The sequence below is a fragment of the Pristiophorus japonicus genome, unplaced genomic scaffold (assembly GCF_044704955.1).
Source record: "Pristiophorus japonicus isolate sPriJap1 unplaced genomic scaffold, sPriJap1.hap1 HAP1_SCAFFOLD_43, whole genome shotgun sequence".
Taxonomy (NCBI): domain Eukaryota; kingdom Metazoa; phylum Chordata; class Chondrichthyes; family Pristiophoridae; genus Pristiophorus; species Pristiophorus japonicus.
The window spans coordinates 3788443-3808571 of NW_027254201.1; positions in this window are offsets into that span (position 1 = coordinate 3788443).

The following is a 20129-nucleotide window of genomic DNA, read 5'->3' on the forward strand; positions in this document are numbered from 1 at the left end:
AATTCCAGAGATTAGGGCTCAGGCAGCGGAAGGGATGACCAGCGATTGTTGAACGATTGTAATCAGGGATACTCAAGATGGCAGAATTAGAAGAGTGCCTATATCTCCAGTGGTAATAGGGATGGAGGAGATTAATTGCATTGGGAGGGGCGAGGACATGACGAGATGTGAAAACAACAATGAGAATTTTGAAATCCAAGCATTGCTTCAGCGCGAGCCAATATCGGTGAGCGACCATCGGGGTGCTGGGTGAATGGGATTGATGCCAGTTTGGATACAGCCAGAGAGATTTGAGATAACCTCAAGTTTACGTAGGGTAGATCGTGGGAGGCCAGTAAGGAATCCGTGGGAGCTATCCTGATCTCTTCTTAGTTCTCCTGATGTGGCTCGGTATTAGATTATCGTTTTATACAATAAGAGCATAAAAAATAGTAGCAGAAGTAGGCCATTTGGCCCCTCGAGCCCACTCTGCCAATGTATTTAATCATGGCTCATCTGATCATGGACGAAGCTATACTTCCCATCACGCACTTCATAACCCTTTGCTCTCTTATCGCTCAAAAATATGTCCATATGAACAAGTCAGAGATAACGAAAGCATGGTCAGGATTTCAGCAGCTGATGGGTGACGGTAGCGGCGGTGACAGGGATGTTACGGTTGGGGGACACTCCTCAATGAGACAGCTCGGGAGCAAAGGTTTGGCACCGACGGGGGAGGGAGTTGGTGCAATGCGGTCTGCGACATAGATTAAGAGCCTTCAGTGTGGTTTTATTTAATTGAATTAGGAGGTTTTATGTGGAGGTGAAGATGCAACGTGATTTCGCGAGGGTGGCAGAAAAGCTGGATTGGAGGAGGTGAGGAAACGCTTTGATTGTGGCTCGAATTCCCGATTTCTCATATTTCATACAGTGAATGGTTCACATCCGCTGTTGGAGTGTAAATAATGGAACTGAAATAAATATAATCAGGGGCTTGACTCTATCATTATCGTCATTACATGAATGTTAATTGCAGTCAGGATGTGATTTAAATAATAAGGTGTGTGATTCTTGAGTTAATCATAATGTTATCAGAAGTTTGCAGGTTCGAGTCTTGTCTGGGATGCATTATCCGCTAGTTAATTATATTTTAACTTTATAAAACCAAATCGCATGTCCAATCATTCAGTTGATGAACGGTTGGTGAACAGCGGTGTACATAAAATTAGATATTTCACAACTCTCAAGAAAAATATATTCCACTGAGGAGGAAACAGCGAAAGAGAAAAGATAGCCTTCCATGTCGAACTACTGAAATAAAGGACGGTATCCAATTCAAAATAGGACATACAATATGGCCAAAACTAGTGGGAGGCAGAAGATTGGAAAGCGTTTTAAAGCCATCAAAGAATGACAAAAAATTATTAATAATGGGAAGATAGACTTTGAAAGTAAACTAACACGAAATATAAAAACACATAGCAAGAGTTTCTATAGGTATATAAAAATGAAAATTTTAGCTAGGTTAAATGTTGGTTCTTAAGAGGACGAGACCGGGGAATTAGTAATGGGAAACATGGAGATGGCAGAAACTCTGAACAAATACAGTGTATTATTCTTTACGGTAAAGGAAACTAATAACATGCCAACAATGGATAGTCAAGGGTCTTTGGAGGGGAAGGAACTTAACACAATAAAAATAACGAAGAATTTGGCACTAAGTAAGTTAATGGGACTAAAGACAGATAGTTCCTCTGCACCCTATGGCTTGCATCCTCGGGTCTTAAGAGAAGTAGCGGCAGGAATAGTGGTTGCATTGGTTGCAATTTACCAACATTCCCTGGATTCTGGGATGGTCCCAGCAGATTAGAAAAAAGCAAAAGTAAAACCCTATTTAAAAAAGGAGGCCGATAAAAACGCAAATAACTGTAGACCAGTTAGCCTAACCTCTGTGGATGTGAAGATGTTGATGTCCATTATTAAAGAAGCAGTAGCAGGAAACTTGGAGAAGCAAAATTAGGTCAGGCAGAGTCAGCATGGATTCGTGCAGGGAAATGCATGTTTGGCACATTGGCTAGAATTCTTTGAGGATGCAACGAACAGGGTGGATGAAGGGAAACCAGTGGATGTGGTCTATTTGGACGTCTAGAAAGCCTTTGACAACGTGCGACGTAAAATATTACTGCACAAGATAAATGTTCACGTGCTCGGTGGAAATATATTAGCATTGATAGAGGATTCCCTGATGAACAGAAAACAGAGAGCAGGAATAAATGGTTCATTGTCAGGATGGGCAATCAGTAACCAGCGGGGTGCTGCACGGGTCAGTGCTGGGATCAAACTATTTACAATCTACATTAACGACTTGGTGGAAAGTAGCGAGTGTAACGTAGCTAAGTTTGCCGACGATACAAAGAGGGGAGGAAAAGCAATGCGTGAAGAGCACAGAAAAAACCTGCAAAAGGAAATAGACAGGCTAATTGAGTGGGCAAACATTTTACAGATGGAGTACAATGTTGGAAAGTATGAGGGCAGCAACAATTAAGAGCTATTTATGATTTAAATTGGGAATGATTGCAAAATGGTGCTGTACAGCCGGACCTGGGGGTACTTTTGCATGAAACACAAAAATAAAAGTGTTCAGGTAAAGCAAGTGATCAGGAAGGCCAATGGAATCTTGGCCTTTATTGCAAAGTCGATTGGAGTATAAAAGCTGGGAAGTCTTTCTACAGTAGTACAAGGTATTTGTGAGGCCACGCCTGGAATAATGCGTGCATTTTTGTTTTCCATATTTACGAAAGGATGTACTCGCTTTGGAGGCAGTACACAGAATTTTCACGAGGTTGATTCCAGAGATGAGGAGGTGACAGATGTGGAAAAATTGAGTCGTTTGGGCCTCGACTCATTGGAATTCAGAAGAATGAGAGATGAGCTTATCGAAACGTCGGAGATTAAGTGGAGGTTTGGCAAGGTGGAAGCAGAGAGGATGTTTCCACTGATAGGGCAGATTAGATCGAGACGGCATAATCTTAGAATCATAGGCCGCCCATTTAAAACTGTGGTGAGGAGAAATGTCTTATTTCAGTGGGTTGTGGATCTGAGGAATTCGCTGCCCCAGAGAGCTGTGAAGGCTGGGTTATTGAACATATTTAATGCGGAGATAGACAGATTTTTTATTGTTAAGGTTTTAAAGGATTATGGAGAGCAATCAGGGAAGTGGAGCTGAGTCCATGAGCAGTGCACCCATGGTCTTACTGAATGTCGGTGCTGGCTGGAGTGGCCAAATAGACGACTCCTGCCACAATTACTCATATTCTTACCTTCTCATTTTGTTCATATTCGAAAGAAACTTTGGAATTCCTTCAGCATCAACCCACAGATTGCAACTGAGATAAACGCAGCGAGAGATAGCGGCAGATTCGGGTAAGATGGCGGAATAGACAAGAGAGATAGTTAGATCAAAAACAGCCTCCGAATCCAAAAGGCAGTGACAGGTAGCTGATTGAAATTAGTCAGTGGAGTCAAGTCAATCAAGTTGTGGTTTGGCTCCGTGGCTTATGTGGTCGACACACTTATCTAATATAACGCAATAGTCTTGGGTTCAACCATCAGCAGCGTCGAATATTTTTTCACTGCGGACAATGGGCGAAATTCTTCCCGCGTGAAAGGGCTTTGAATTATAACGACCGCTGCAGCAGTTGCCATTCTGAATTGACACTCCAGTAGCTGCAGGGTTGAGGTGGAATTCCACCTCTGCCATAATTTCTGGTGGGGCTAATTTTCGCTTGAACAATAAAATCCAAGCAGTGCTGTGTATGACTTTGTTTTTGTCAGACGAAACTAGCAGTAGTTGATGTGAGGTGTCGTAATTGTATAGTGGTTAGTACCCTGAGTTTTGGCCGCAGCAACGTCGGTTCGAATCCGAGTTGTGGCACAGTTTGCTTTTTATCTTTTGTCCTCTGCAGCACCTGCTGATAGAACACAGCAAAACATCAACCTTTACTTTATTAAACAAGTATTATTTTGTTGCCATTAGAAACATGTTTACTCATTCAAATGAGCCTGTTGTCTCAGCTTTTTCTGCCTTCCCTAAAACGCTCCCCTTAACAACTGAAGTGGCGGCAGCAGTGGCTGTGTGGGATAATGGATAAGGCGCCTGACTTCGATGCTGATGAAGTTCTGTCGTGAGCATTTAATTCACCTGGTCAATCGTTTCTTTTTCTCTGCTTTGAATCTGTGTCACAACGTAACATTTCTGGTGCTCCCTCACCTGAAGCAACGGAAGGCCTTTTACTGACAGACGCAAGTTGTGCTCTTTCAACATTGTTGCAACTAGTTGTATGGGCAGGACGAGCGTTGAGTTCCTTTTGTCGCTGGGGATTGCTATTTGGATGCAAAAAGCAGAACGCTGAGTGATTGATTACATTCTTGCAGTAAAACGTGTGGACGATTGGTAAATGCAAATGTCTGCTAATGCATTATGCGCTTTATGCACGGATGCGAATGTAATCCTCGTTGTTATTGCTTTCAACATTTGATGCTTCAGTTTATTTTGTAAATCACCATAAACCTAATGTCCAAATTAGCCTTTGGCTCCAAACATGCTATACTCAAAAAAAAATGTAGGATTATGGGGAGTGGGACTATTGTTGAGCTCTCTCACGGACACAGCACAGGCAGGATGGGCGTTAAAATTTTATTCTTTAACGACAGAATATGAGATTTCAATACGTCATGAGTGGCTTTCTTTCTTTTTATTGGAGGCTCGTTGGTCTAGTGATTTGATTCTCGCTTTGGGATTTTCAGCTTTGAAATGTCACAGATTCTGGGTGCAATTCCCGGACTGTTGTCACAAGGGTTTAGAAAAAAATCACATTTTTGCAGCCGAAACGCACAGAAAAAAGATCAATAATTTAAGTAAAAATGTGCGAATTTGCAGCGTATTAAGTACATCGTCCGAAATCACACGCTTCACAGCAGCAACGTTAAAACCAAATAATTGAGTAAAGTTATTGCATCCCGGGTGTTTCCGGCTGTGTGTCTCATTGGATGTGTTACACACGTGGAGGGTGTGAAGAGGCAGAGGATGAGGAGTGGAAGTTCAATGAGTGGGAACAGAGAGGCGCGGCTGTTTCCAGAGGGGGAGCAGAGAGGAGCGACTGTTTCGAGAATGGGAGCAGAGAGGAGCGGCTGTTTACAGAGCGGGAGCAGAGAGGAGCGGCAGTTTACAGAGCGGGAGGAGAGAGGGGAGGCTGTTTACAGAAAAGGAGCAGAGCTGAGGTGCAGTGCCCAGTGCTGTACCTGTGACGTTTTCGAGCAGTTGCTGAAGACATTATTTTTCAGCATCTGAAGTACTTTGCTCTGCGTTATTTTCCTTCAATTTATATTCAAATAATGCAATGATTACTTGAGCTTGCTTGAAATTAAATATACTTGAGCTTGCTTGAAATTAAATAACAAAACTGTTATGTATGTAACTGTGTTATTCTTGCCATCAGAGGACGCGACTGTTCGATTCCTAATCGTCACCTGTACACAAGTGCAGGCAAGTGCAGCGCCAGTATAAGAGATTGGCGGACATTTTGCTTAGGCACTCTGGAGTTGGAATAAAGAATTGTTAATGAAGAGAGCGCTGAAAAAACAGGATCTCTCTCATCTACCCGGATGTAAGTTACCACGTGAAACCCGGCGAAACCGGCAGAATATTTACCACAAACACGCGGCTAGTCACGTGACATTGATGTTAGCGTCCCCCTATTTGTCCTGAATCACTGTCATGGTTCCAAGTGGATTGCTGGCATTGTTTTTGCCAAGGAAGGGAATAGGACGATAATAATCACACTGTTAAATTCCGAAAAGTGCAGAGAGCATGTAGATCAGACCAATTTGCGATTTACTGACAACCAGGTACAACTTGAAAAGGACATCACCATCGACGATCCACCAACACACACACAACCAGCAATCGAACTCTGACAGTCCGGTCAGAGCAGCCGCGTTGCAGTGCAGAGATGGTCCGGCCAACTCACACGTGCCAGGGTTTGTAATTAGATGATAAAACAGGGGGCGAAAGGCGCTGGATCTCCTCAACTTGTAAATAACTTGTACCGAAGGTGAGAGTGAAGCTATGCATATAACTATGTAATACTTGCCACCAGAGGGCGCGACTGTTGGAGTCCGAATGGTCCCCTGCACACACGTGCAGGGCCAGTATAAAATAATGTCTGGCATGTTGCTTAGGCACTCTACAGTTGTAATAAAGAAGTCTAAGGACACAATAACTACAGCTCACAGGACGCAGACTCGTGGAGTTCTTCTGTACACGACAAAAACAGGATAAGCTTTTATGATTCGGTGAAGAATACTCGCCTGCCACGCAGGAGACATGGTTACTGTGCAAACAATAAATATAACACATCGCTTAAATATTGTTGAAATATCAAGTATAAATTAAATAAAAACAGTGTGCGAAAATCGAAAGGAATAGATCACTTGATTGTGGGAATATATATTTCACCAACAATGGACAGCTCTTCCTTCAAAGTGAGGCTGGCACAATGAAAACGTGCGATCTAGACATGATTGGAACCCGCTGCTGTCTGATCTGGAATCAGAACCACTGCCATTGCAGCACAAGATTCAAAGCCGACAAGTGCAATCGCATCTATAGGAAGGGTATAAACAGGACATGGTGACAATTCACAGAAGGTCAGGCAGTATCCATGGGGAGCGAAAGACAGCTAATGTTTCAGGTCCATAATGATCCCTCAGAACATGTCTATAGGAGGGTGCAGTGAGGAGCAGCTGTTTAAATGTAGAGCAGAGAAGCCACGGGTCCGATTCCAGGCCAACCACGATCCCCCAGTTTTACGAATCAATTTCAGTAAACAAATTAAATTTAAAAAGTTACATGAATCACTGTGCAAAGAATACTCTCATTTGTGGGTTTCAGCCCGTCATATCACGGTCTGTGATGCTGCTCCATTTGCGAGTGAATCCCGGTGCTACATATATTGGCCAGACTGGGACTATGTTCATTCTGAAACAGTTCAGTTGTCGATTTTCTGAAAGCTGACTGCCGTAATTGCTCAATGCAGCAACAGAATATGTATAAAAATCCGCTTTTGACAAATCGGCATAACTCGATTCCGAAGCTGGGCATTCTGTGTTTCAATTCTGTCACCGCGTGGCTGGTTTATTGTTCCATCAAGATGACTATGTCATCGTCTGGGTGACGGATCGTAACGAGGTGCACAACACCCACTCCATGACAGGAGCTGGTGACTGCTGGATGGACCACTGCCTAATCCACTCTGTTACTTAAATTAATGTTGACTCAAAACAGCAGCGTGAACAGAAACGCTGGCGCAGGAAAACCAAAGCTGGAGCACTCAAATACCCTCCTAAGTAAGCCCTATTCAGACAATGCCCCCAATCAACTTCAGTAATTCCAGTCAACAGGAGACACAGATTGTCCAAAGTGCCTGGTCTGCGTTCAAGGCCTCTATCTTCAGCACCTGTGCCGAGACGCTTGGTAAATCCATCAGGAAACATCAAGACTGGTTCGACAATAATAAGCATGTGACCCAGGAGCTAATAAGCCACAAATACAAGGCAATCTTCAACTGGAAGCAGCAGCAAAACTGGAGTGCAAGAAATCACTTATTTAGTCGTCTGAAGGCCGAGGTCCAAGGTAAAACTAGCGACGTAACGAACAGATGATGAAGGGAAATAGCACAGGAGATCCAGCAACTTGCTGATAAACACGGTGTGCATGGATTCATTGGCGCATTCAAGACCAACTACGGTCCAAGCAGTGAAGTTTGCACACCAATGAGCGCAGGATTGGACCCTTATTTAGCAAGGATAGTGAGGAAGTCAGTGCATGCTACCCACTACCAACTCAGCATAACCACAGCCCGGCATGAGATTCAAAAGGCCAACCAGAAATTGAAGAACAACAAGGTCTCAGGAGCGCCTGGAATCCTAGCTGCAGCCCTAAAGCATGGCGGGGTATTATTGTTGGCGCGAATTCATGAAATCATTTCTCTCATTTGGAATGTGGAGATCATGCTGGGGATCTCGGAGACGCTGTAACAATGGTCATCCTCAGGAAAGGTGACAAATCCGAATGCAGTAATTACAGAGGAGTTTCCCTGCTGTCTGCCCCAGGGATATTCATCGGAAGAATGCTTCTCAATCACTTTCTCCCAGTGCCTGACGAATCGCAGATTCGCCGTGCTAATTCCGCCCACGAAGGGGCACAATGGACATGATCTTCACCGCGTGCACAATTCAAGATAGACGCAGGGAGGACATCGAACTCTCGACACGACCTACTTTGACCTCAAAAAGGCCTTCGACACCCTCAACAGTGAGAGATTATGGAGTGCCCTCCTCAAATTCGGCTGCCTTCAAAGGTTGTTCACTGTCCACCGCCTGATTCACCATGACATGCAAGCTGTGATGATGAACAACGGATCCACCACAGACTCAAGAAAGGTGCGAATCGTGGTCAAGTAAGGCTGTGTCGCCGTACCAACACGCTTCTAGATCTTCCTTTCGGCAAAGACCAATCTCACCCTCAATAAGCTCTCCGCTGGCTTTGAGCTAATCTACACAATAAACAGGAGAATGTTGATCCTCCGTCGCTTCCAGCCCAGATCCAAGGTCATCCCATCATCTGTGATTGAATTACAATATGGTGACAAAGCTTGCGGCTGCGCACATTGGGAAGTCGAACTATAAACCTTTGTCAATACCTTCAACGAAGTCTATGAGAGCGTGGGCCTTACATTTTACATCCATAATTAAAAGCTTGTATACCAGTCACACCCCTCCACAGAGTGTGGCCCCCTTATTTTCAAGATCCAATACGAGACCTTGGACAACGTGGAACATTGTCCATCTAATGTCAAAAAGTACAATATCGCCTTGAGTATGTCAGTGCCTCATTTGGTCGCTTGAGGACGAGAGTTTTCGAAAACCACGATGTCAGGCCCGGCACAAAGCTCATGGTCTACAGGACAGTCGTGATGCCCGCCCTGCTACTTGCTTCAGGAACATAGACTATGTACAGCTGGCAATTTGAAGCACTGGTGAAATACCACCAGTGCTTCATCGGAAAGATCCTGCAAATACATTGGCAGTATAGGCGCACCAACGGCAGGTTCCCTCTCAGGGTAACATCCCCAGCATGGAAGCATTGACCACGCTGCATCAGCTCCGATGGACGGGCGACATCGTCTACCTGTACAGTACTTATCTGCCAAAACAACTGCTCTATTCAGATCTCCAACAGGGCATTCTAGTCCCTGGTGGGCAGAAGAAATGTCTCAAAGCCTCCTTGAAAAATTACAACATCCCACCATCACCTGGAAATCTTTGGCCCAAGATGGCTCAAAATGAGGGAATGCATTTGCGAAAGCGCCAAACACGTCAAATATTGTCCATCTAACCTCAAGCCCCATCAGAAACTTATATATTGCAATAAGATCATCTCTCGTCCTTCTAATGTCCAATGCGTATATGACCAACCTGTTCAATGCTTCTTCATACAATAAACCTTTCATCTGTGGAATCAATCTCGTGTATCTTCGCTGAACTGTCGACAATGCAAGGATATCCCACCTTACATAAGACCACAACTGCACACAGTATCCAGGTGTGATCTCACCAATGCCCTGTACATCTGTAACAGAGACTCCCTTCTTGTATACGTTATTCTCGTTGCAATAAAGGCAACAATTATCTTTGCCTTCCAAATAATTATTTTGCCTGCATGCTAACTCTTTCAGTTTCAAGAACAAGCAACCCAGAACTCTCTGTGCCGCAGAAGTTTGTAATCTCTCCCAATTTAAATAAAAACATTTTTACTTTTATTTTCGCTGCCAAAGTGTACAATCTCACATTTTCTCTTATTCCACTCCATTCGCCAAACCCTCAACGTATCTATAAAGCTTTGCAGATGAATTGCTTTTTCCTCACAACTTGCTTTCCCACCTGTACCTCTATGATCAGTAAAATTGCATACTTTACAATCGGTCCCTTCATCCAATTCATCAATGATTGTAAATATGTGAGGTACGAGCACAGATCCCTGCGAGCAACAAATGGTTGAACTTTGCCAACCTGAAAATAACCCATTTTTTCCAGATTCTTTTTACTGTTAGTTATCTAATACTGTATCCATGCTAAGGTATGACTCCCAAATCCGTGATATCTCATTGGGCAAGGAGCCAATTTCGCCCTCTTTGTACGTCAGACCCTGTTATTACAAAAATCTTCCGACTCACGCCGAAGATTTTGTCTCTCGCTGTAGTCCTGGTTACTCAGTCAGTTCCTTCACGGTTCAGTGCTGATTGTTGCTGCTGAACCATGCGAGGCGTCATGAGTCGTTTGCATCGTAATTTTCCGCTCCATAACATCGTCCGTTCTGGCCCTGCCTCAGCTCATCTTCTGCTGACATCCCCATCCATGTCTGTGTTACATCTAAACACAATATCCTGCGAACAAATACATATAAATGATCCAATATGAATAAAATTAATGGTAGTAATTTGGTCTAATTGAATCCAGGCGAGGCCTGAGAAAAGAGCATTGCATCATGCTCCGTGAAACAAATTACATAGAATGTACTACACAGAAACAGGACATTCGGCCCATCTGCTTCATGTTCCCGTTTATGCTCCACACGCGCCTCCAAGAACCCCTCTTCATCTGAACCTATCAGCAGAAAATTTGAATTCAAACCATATGGTCTGATTTGAATATCCATCCAACATATTATCTCTCCTCACAGCTGTAATTGTTTCTAAAATAAATTCATCGACCTCCCCCCTCCCTCAGTTTTATCCCACTCTCTCTCCTTCCTAAAAGCAATGGAACAAGGAATGTGGAACTACTTTACCTGCCCTTTTTTTCAGCCATGTCTCAGTAATAGCTATATTATCATATTGCTCGCTGGTGCTGCTTTTAATCTCTCTCTTGGCTCCCTAAATTCTGCCTGCACGACCTGCTCCCTCCTTCTACCTATATCATTCCTACCATAATGGGCCAGGACTGACTGTTCATCCTCTCAACCCACCATCACCTGCTGCCATTCATTGATATGCTTCACCCTGGTACCATGGAGGCAACATATTAGTGGAATTCACTGCCCAAGGAAGCAGTTGAGGCGAGCTCATTGAATGTATTCAAGTCACAGACAGATATATTTTTAAGCAATAAGGGAATTAAGGGTTATTGGAGAGGGCGGGTAATTGGAGCTGAGTCCACGGCCAGATCAGCCATGATCTTGTTGAATGGCGGAGCAGGCTCGAGGGGCTAGATGGCCTACCTCTGTTCCTAATTCTTATGTTCTTATCTTCTTATACCATACTGGAGTGATGTCTGCGGCCTGTCTGCTCCCCTAACGATGGAATCCTTTGCCACTATTTTTCTTCCACTCATCTTCCTCGCCGTTGTACATGTGAGCGAGCATTGGTAGCATGCACTTGGCATTGGCTGCTTTCCCCGATGAACTCGATGTACTCAGAACAGAATGCCGGTAGGGAGCGAGGTGCACTCAGGGGACTCCTGCACGTCCGGGCTGGTCCTGCTCTTCTGTCTGGCGGTCAGGGATCCATTATCTGCCCTCACACTCTTAAGTTGCGTGATGGCCACCTCAAGAAAGGTGATATCCCCGAAGTTGTCGGCCTCACGGATTCACTGCTGTGATTGTCCAAATGATACCCTTCCACCTGCTCAGCTTAATTGCCTAAAGCTAAGTAAAGAACCGCCATCTGCTTTATTGGGCTTGCTACATACGGGTTAAACGAATGTTCTCCTGAATGCAATTGAGGAATTCTGTGCCGTCTATAACTGTTACACTGATTGCATCCCAGTGAATATTAGAGTAATAAATATCCCCAATATCAATGCCTAATATTTATGCATTTGTCTGACATTGGCAACTAATTTCTTCTTCTATCTCCCTCTGACTGTTTGGGAACCTATTATACACTGCCAGCAGTGTACTTACTCCTTTTTGTCCTTAGGTAGAACCCATTTAGACTCATTTGTAGATCCTTCTAACATATCATCTTCTCTCACAGCTTTATATTTTTTGTAATCAACATTGTCACGCACTCCTTCTTAACCTATCTCTGACTTGTTGAAAAACCTTTAACCAGAAATGTTGGGTTACATATTCTGCGCTCTTTATGCCCTAAGATCACTAAGATAAAATAATTTAACGTGTCGATCTGTGCCTTCAACTTCTCTGCCTTATTCACAATACTCCTTGCATTTATTAAGATGCCATTTGGCACGGCCAGACTCATGTTGTGTGTCATATCCAATCTTTAATACTCTGTCTTCCGAACTGCCTTGCGACACATCTAACATCTATATCAACTCTGTTCTTCTCCTTTCTGATTCGATGCTTTACCTTCCAATGAAGAAGTGACAGGAAGGCTATTTCCAATGGGGTTCCGCAGGGTGCAATACTCGGTCTCTTGCTTTTTGTGGTGTATATCAATGATTTAGACTTAAAAGTAGGGTGTCTGATTAAGACGTTTTCTGATTATACTGATGGTGAAGAGCAATTACTTAGGCAGATGGGTAGAACAGTGGAAAATGGAATTCAATCCGGAGAAGTATGAGGTATTGCATTTGGGAAGAGCTATCAATCCAAGAGAATACACAATCAATGGTAGGACACTGAGACGTGTACAGGAACAGAGGGTCCATGGAGTGCATGTCCACAGATCCATGAAGGTAGAAGGATAGTTGGTGAAGAAAGCATGCGGGATACAGATATTTCTTAGGTGAGGCACAGAATATAATTGCAGGGCGCTTATGCTTGAAAGGAATTACAAACTAATTGGGCCACAGCAATGCAGTTCTGGGCGCCATATTACAGGAAAGATGTGATTGTACTGGAGAGATTACTGGGCAGATTTATGACTAGGTGAAAATTCTACCGCTGAATCAACATTGCACCGAATTATAATTAATTTTACTTTCCAACCTCAGCAACTTATTTGGAACAATTTTATTTCATAATAAAAACGGCGACACAGCACCAAATTAACTGGCAAAATACAGCGGATGCTGCATATGGAATTGTTCAATGAATGCTGGAACCGTCGGGCAGGTCAGGGAACATCTGTGACCAGAGAAACATAGGTCCATGAGCTCTCGGAAGAACTAATATTTTGCAGCATTAATTCAAAGAATGACAGGTCCTGTGTGATTTTCCAACCAAACTTTTTAAGCTGCTTAAAAATAGCACAGATAAATTACTAGCAAGCCCTTACAACTGCAATGGTTGATACAGGGATCGAACCCGCGAATTTAGCCAAATTAGCTTCACAATCTAACCAACTGAGGTAACCAACCTTACTGTGAATGCTTTAATTCAACATGCTTTTGTGTCCAAGGCTTATATTTTCGAGACGTCATAAAACCTGGATCTATCGTTCAACTACCGGCAAAAAACGCTCTTCATTCAGCCTGCAGCTATCAATCATTCAATACCCTATTGGCAGCTGCTGTGCAGATATTACTGTAAAAAACGACCAAATCCAACAGATTATGACATTCGCATCACACAAGTGCCAGGCAAGCGAGATTGAAACCTGCGCCGCATGACATTCAGCGTCATGACATCACATATTCCCCCACCAACAACATCCTTGGGGTTACCATTCACAACAATCTTAACTGGAAGATCATCATCATAGGCAATCCCTTGAAATCGAGGAAGACTTGCTTTCACGCAAAAAGTGAGTTCTCAGTTGAGTGCAAAGTCCAAGACAGACGTTTCTTGAAGGATAGATTGTGTTGGGAGTCTGGTTTGCCGCAAGATTCTTTCAATGCCTGCGTTTGCTTTCTGCATGCTGTTGGCGACGAGGCTCGAGTTGCTCAGCGCCCACCCGCTCTTCCTCCACTAACGGCGGTCTTTCGCCAGGGACACCCAGGTGTCGATGGGTATGTTGCATTTTATCAAGTAGACTTTGAGGGTTACCGTGAAACATTTATCTGTCCACCTGCGGCTCGCTTGCCGTGTTGGAGTTCTGAGTAGAGCGCTTGCCTTGGGAGTCTTGTGTCAGGCATACAAACAATGTTGCCGCCCTACGAAGCTGGTGGAGTGTGGTCAGTGCGTCGATGTTCGGGATGTTTGCCTGACCGAGGACGCGAATGTTGGTGCATCTGTCCTCTCAGGCGATTTGCAGGATCTTGCGGAGATATCGTTGGTCGTATTTCTCCAGCGAATTAAATCATTTAAAAGATATATATTCACAGTGGCAGCAGGTGATTCGTGGTGTTCCACGTGGAGGAAGTGGAGCCTGAATGCCGGCAATGACTGGTTGGGCCAAATGGATTGTTTCTGTGTGGTTGGTAATGAAGACAAAAGGTGAAGACTGCAGGCGATATGTACTGGTCAGGATGGCAGAACAGCGGCAAATAGAATTAATTCCAGACAAGTGTGAGGTAATGCACATGGGGTGGTCTAACAAAGCAATGAAATAAACATTAATGTGTACGACACTGAAACAAATGGGCATTGGAGTGCAGGTCCACCGTGGAATGCTAGCCTTTATTGGTCGAAGCATTGAATAAAAGAGCTAGGACATAATACTTGAATTGCATAAAACACTGGTTTGGCCGCAGTTGGACTACTGTCTGCAGTTAAGATCACCACATTTCAGGACAGATGTGATTGTACTGGAAAGGGCGCAGAGGAGATATACAGACATGTTGCTTGGACATTAAAATTTAGGTTTTGTGGAAACATTGGAAATGCTAGGTTGGTTTTCCTTGTTAAGAGTTGGCACATAATTGAGTTGCATTTAATTATGAGGTGCCTGGATAGATTGTGTTTCCCTTGGCAGACGGGTCAACAACTAGGAGGAACAGATTGAAGTATTTGTGGGGTGGGGGCGTTAGATGAGCAATGAGGGGAAATGTCTTTACCCCGTGGAAGTCTGGAAATCGCTGCCTGAAAAGCTGATAGACGCAGAAGCCGCCACATATTTTAAAAATACATGGATGTGCAATTGAAGTGATATAACCTACAGGGCGAACTTAGCGCTGGAAAGTGGGAATTAGTCTGTAAAGCTCTTGGTCGGCCGGCGCGGACACGATGGGCTGAAATGGCCTCCATACGTGCTGTCAATTTTTGCATTTCCTACATTACAACAGTCACTTTAAAAGTAATTAATTGGCTCTGAACCGGTTTGGGAAGTCCTGAGGTGAATGTCGCTGTAGGAATGCTAAGTTTTTTCGATTTACCGCGTCCGAAAAATCATATGGTAATAAAGCCGGTTAGGTCAGTAAACCCAATGTGGCGGTTACGATCCCCGTACTTGCGATTTGTTTTATTATTTTATTTGGCGTGGGGCGGGTGGGTTTGCGAGTATCTCACAAGTTTGTTATATTGAGCAGCTTTAACATTTATGAATGAAACACACACGCGACCTGCAATTCTGTGAAGCAATGATGAAAAACCTTACTATTGCCGGGAGCTCATGGACGTGCGGAGTGTTTCCAGAATTTAATGAACAATTCCATATACTCCGGGATTTTGTGACTTCGGATATTTCAATCAGTGAATGGCTCACTGCCACTGATTGGTTTGCAGTGCAAAGTATGGTACCGATATAAATACAATTCCGGTGGGTAATCGTTAATTCTCACCATTAGTCTGCATTCTAGCAGTTAGCTTGACACGTTGCCTAATTGATAAGGCGTTCGACTTCCTTATAAATGCTGATGTTATCAGAGGGTTCGAGTCCCATAGTGGTCGTTTGTCAAATCTTGTTCAACTTTATCAAATGGATCATTTATTAACTGAAGGTGAATAATTGAAGGATGATTTCTATCCAAATATTGCATGGCTCTTGATTAAAAGGCATTTTTCATGCTATTTCCGACGAGTATTTCACACGGATTTTTGCAAATAGTTTCCCACAAATGATCATTCACTAATTAATGCCGATAAATTATTAGTGTTTCCAATTCGAACAACAACTTCGCGGCAATCAGTGCAATACAGGCCACTGGATGGAATTGTAATCTGATTCTGGGCCAGTGATATCCGCAGGGAGTCGATTAAAAAAAAATACAAGAGGAAATCACTGCGAGCAGAGCTCGATCCTGTATGGGTAAAAGACATGAATTCCCAAACCAAGGCCTTCACTACACATCCATCGCAGCTACACAATGGCGCTGTCTAAATAGTGCAATGGTCGGTGCATAATAACAGACCGTTGATCTGCATGCTTTCCCTATTGTCTCTCCCAGCCGATGTGAAAATTGAATCGTGAAATCGTAGAATCTCACAGCACAGAAGGAAGCAATTCGGCCTGAAATTTAATGCATTACTTATTTGGAAAGATTGAAAAGACTGATGAGCTTTTCTCTAGAAATGACAAGGCAGATGCTGACATTACCATGATGAAAAGTTTTGATCGGGTTGACGTAGAGGAAATATTTGCTATTGTACTCGAGTACAGAATTAGTGGTCATAAATATAAACCACTCACCGATAAATTCAGTAGGCAATTCAAGAGCCACTTCATTAACAAAGGGTCGTAAGAATGTGGAAGTTGCTACCACGAGCAGGAGTTGAGGCAATAGCACAGATGCATTTAAGAGGCATGTACCTAAGTAAACGTGTGACGAAGGAATTGAAGGATATGCTGACGATGAAGTGAATTAGGGCCGGAGGGCACACGTGTGCAGAATGAACTCCTGCAAAACATGTTGGAGAAAGTGCACTCTTTACGTGGTGCAAATTTTAAATGACATCACATAAAATGTTTTTTAAACAACAACAAAAACTTCAATATATATAGCGCTTTAATGTACTGAAACGTCCTAAAACGCTTCACAGGAATATAATGGAATACAAATTTGACACCGAGACGCATAAGTAGAAATTAGCACAGGTGACTAAAAGTAGGTCAAGCAGATTATGGTTGATAATAATGACGAATGCTGTGCACTGCTGGACGATATCAATGAACTGATCAGGTCGGCAGAAGGGAGGTTAATGAAATTCAGCTCGGAGAACTGTGAGATAATGCACAGGAGCAGCCATGATTATATCGAATGGTGGTGCAGTCTCGAAGGGCCGAATGGGCCACGACTGCTCGCATTTTCTATGTTTCTAATGTTTGCATTTTCGAGGGTCAAAATGGACTTCTACTCTTCTTGGAGAAAAAGTTCAAGAAACTGATTAACTTCTGCCGTTCCTATGCCTTCGGCTTGAAGTGTTAATGTCCTGAACCTTTCCCTGGGTAAAGGTCTGAAGGGGCAGAATGGCCTCCTCCGAATTCTGTTAAACAGGATAGTGCGCCTCCTCGTCATCTATGCAGCAGGAGTTCTTATAAAGCAAGCTGATAAATATTACATGTTGGGACACTCATAAGTGTAGAGGTGCAAAGTACCTTGCAATGCATGTCCACAGAATCCTTGATTGTAGTAGGCGAGGTAGATAAGATGGTTGAGACGCAACATTGGATAGTTGCCTTTTTAGCTGAGCCATAGAATATAAGATCGGGAAAGTTTTGCTTGAAATAAATAAAGCACAAATTAGGCTGCAGCTAGAGTATTGCATGCTATTCAGGTCACCGCATATGGCTACCCGAGCTGATCGCACTCGTGAGGATACAGAGTTGATTTACGCAGGTGATGTCTGGAATTGTGAACGTAGCTATGAGGAATGATTGCAAAAGCTGGGCATTTTTTCTTTGGAACAAAGGAGGCTGAGCGGGGGAACGTATTGAAGTGAATAAATGATGAGTGGCCTGGATAGAGTGCATAGAAAGGATGTATTGCCCTTAGCAGAGTGGTCAACAAACTGGGGGCATAGATTAATGTAATTGTTTGGAGGATACACGGGAATTGAGCCGAAATGTTTTCACCGAGGGGCTAGTGTGGTTTTGGAACTCACTGCAAGATTTTGGAACCCACGGCTACAGACCAAGAGCTAGGCAGTGGGATTAGTCTGGATAGCTCGGATTTTATTCAGAATTTAGGTCAGGATCTAGTGTTTCTTGGGCCGCACAGTGCATTTTTGCAGCAAATCAGTACTTCAGAGAAGGGAAGCCGTGGACCCTGCATTTCCTGTTAAACAAGTGGCTCCCATCCCATCCACTGTTCCTCTGGGTTGTCGTCGCTCCTGAGTCTCTCACAGAGGAGCAGGAGCAAGCCATCGAGCCTGCTACATCAGGACAGGATGAATCGATTAACTCAATGAGCCAGTTGCAAATTACAAGAGGAAGCCATTCAGCTCCTTGTGCCTGTAATACAAGAATAGTGGATCGTCATTCGGCCTCTCGTCCTGCTGCATAGATGACGAGGAGGCACGCTATCCGGTTTAACAGAATTCGGAGGAGGCCATTCTGCCCCTTCGGACTTTTACCCAGGGAAAGGTTCAGCACATTAACACTTCAAGCCTAAGGCATAGGAACGGCAGAATTGATCAGTTTCTTAAACTTGTTCTCCAAGAAGAGTAGAAGTCCATTTAGACCCTCGAAAATGCAAAATTAGAAACATAGAAAATGCGAGCATTAGTGGGCCATTCGGCCCTTCAAGACTGCACCACCATTCGATATAATCATGGCTGCTCCTGTAACTCGACATCATATTCCCGCTTTTTCCCCATAGCCCTATCTGTCTTTTTTGTTTCGATATCAATCTATCTCTCTCAGATGTATTCATTAACTTGGCCTCCACAACCTTCTGTGGTATAGAATACCACAGGTTCACCAATATCTCAGTGAAAAAAAATCCACATTTCGTCCATAGATTTCCTACCACATATCCTGATTCTGTGACCCCTTTAACTAGACATCCCAACCAGGTGAATCATTCCCCCCGCATCCAGTCTATCCAACTCTGTGAGAATAGTAGTAGATTCTATGAGATCCCCTCTCATTCGTCTAAACTCCAGTGAATACAGTCCTACTCGATCCAATTTCTCCAAAGTCCTGCCTTCCCAGGAATCAGTCTGGTGAACCTTCGCTACATTCTCTCCATGGCAAGTATATCTTTCTTGGGTAAGGAGACCAGAACTGCACGCAATACTCCAGGTGCAGTCTCACCAAGGCCATTTTAATTGTAGTAAGAGAACCTTGCTCCTGTATTTTGGTCATGTCTTCACGGAGGACGAGACAAATAACCTTCCGGAAATACGAGGGGACCAAGGGTTTAATGAGAAGCAGGAACTGATGAAAATCCTTATTAGGTGGGAAATTGTGTGCGGGAAATTAATGTGATTATAGGCCGATAAATCACAGAGGCCTGATAGTCAGCATCCCAGAGTACAAAAGGAAGTATCCCGAGAAATAGTGAATGCATTGGTGATCATTATCCAACAATCTATCAACTCTGGATTAGTTCCTATGGACTGGGAGGTAGTTAATGTAATACCACTTTAAAAAAAATGGAGAGAGAAAACGTGAAAATATAGACCGGTTAGCATTGCATCAGCAGTGGGGAAAATTGGGAATCAAATATTAAAGATGAAATAGCAACGCATTTGGAAAACAGTGACAGGATCATCCAAGTCAGCATGGATTTATGAAAAGGGAATCATAATTGACAAACATTCTGGAATTTATTAAGGATGTAACAATAGACTGGACAAGAAATAACCTGTGGATGTGGTGTGTTTAGACTTTCAAAATGCTTTTGACAAGGTCCCACAAAAGAGATTAGTGTGCAAAATTAAAGCTAATGCTATTGGGAATAATGTACTGACGTGCATAGAGAACTGTTTGGCAGACAGGAAGCAGAGAGTCTGGATAAACGGATCCTTTTTAGAATGGCAGGCAGTGACTAGTGTGATGCCACAGGGCTCAGTGGGGGGGGGGGGCAGCTATTAACAATATACATCAATGATTTCGTTGAAATAATTGAGTGTAATTGCTCCAAGTTTGCAGATTACTCTAAGCTGGATGGCGGTGTGAACTGTGAGTAGAACGCAAAGAGGCTGCGGCGTGACTTCGACAGCTTAGGTAAGTTGGCAAATGCGTGGCAGATGCAATATAACGTGTATAACTGTGAGGTTATCCACTTGGGTGCAAAAACGCGAAGGCAGAATAATTTCTGAATGGCGGCAGATTAGAAAAAGGGGAGATGTAACGAGACCTGTG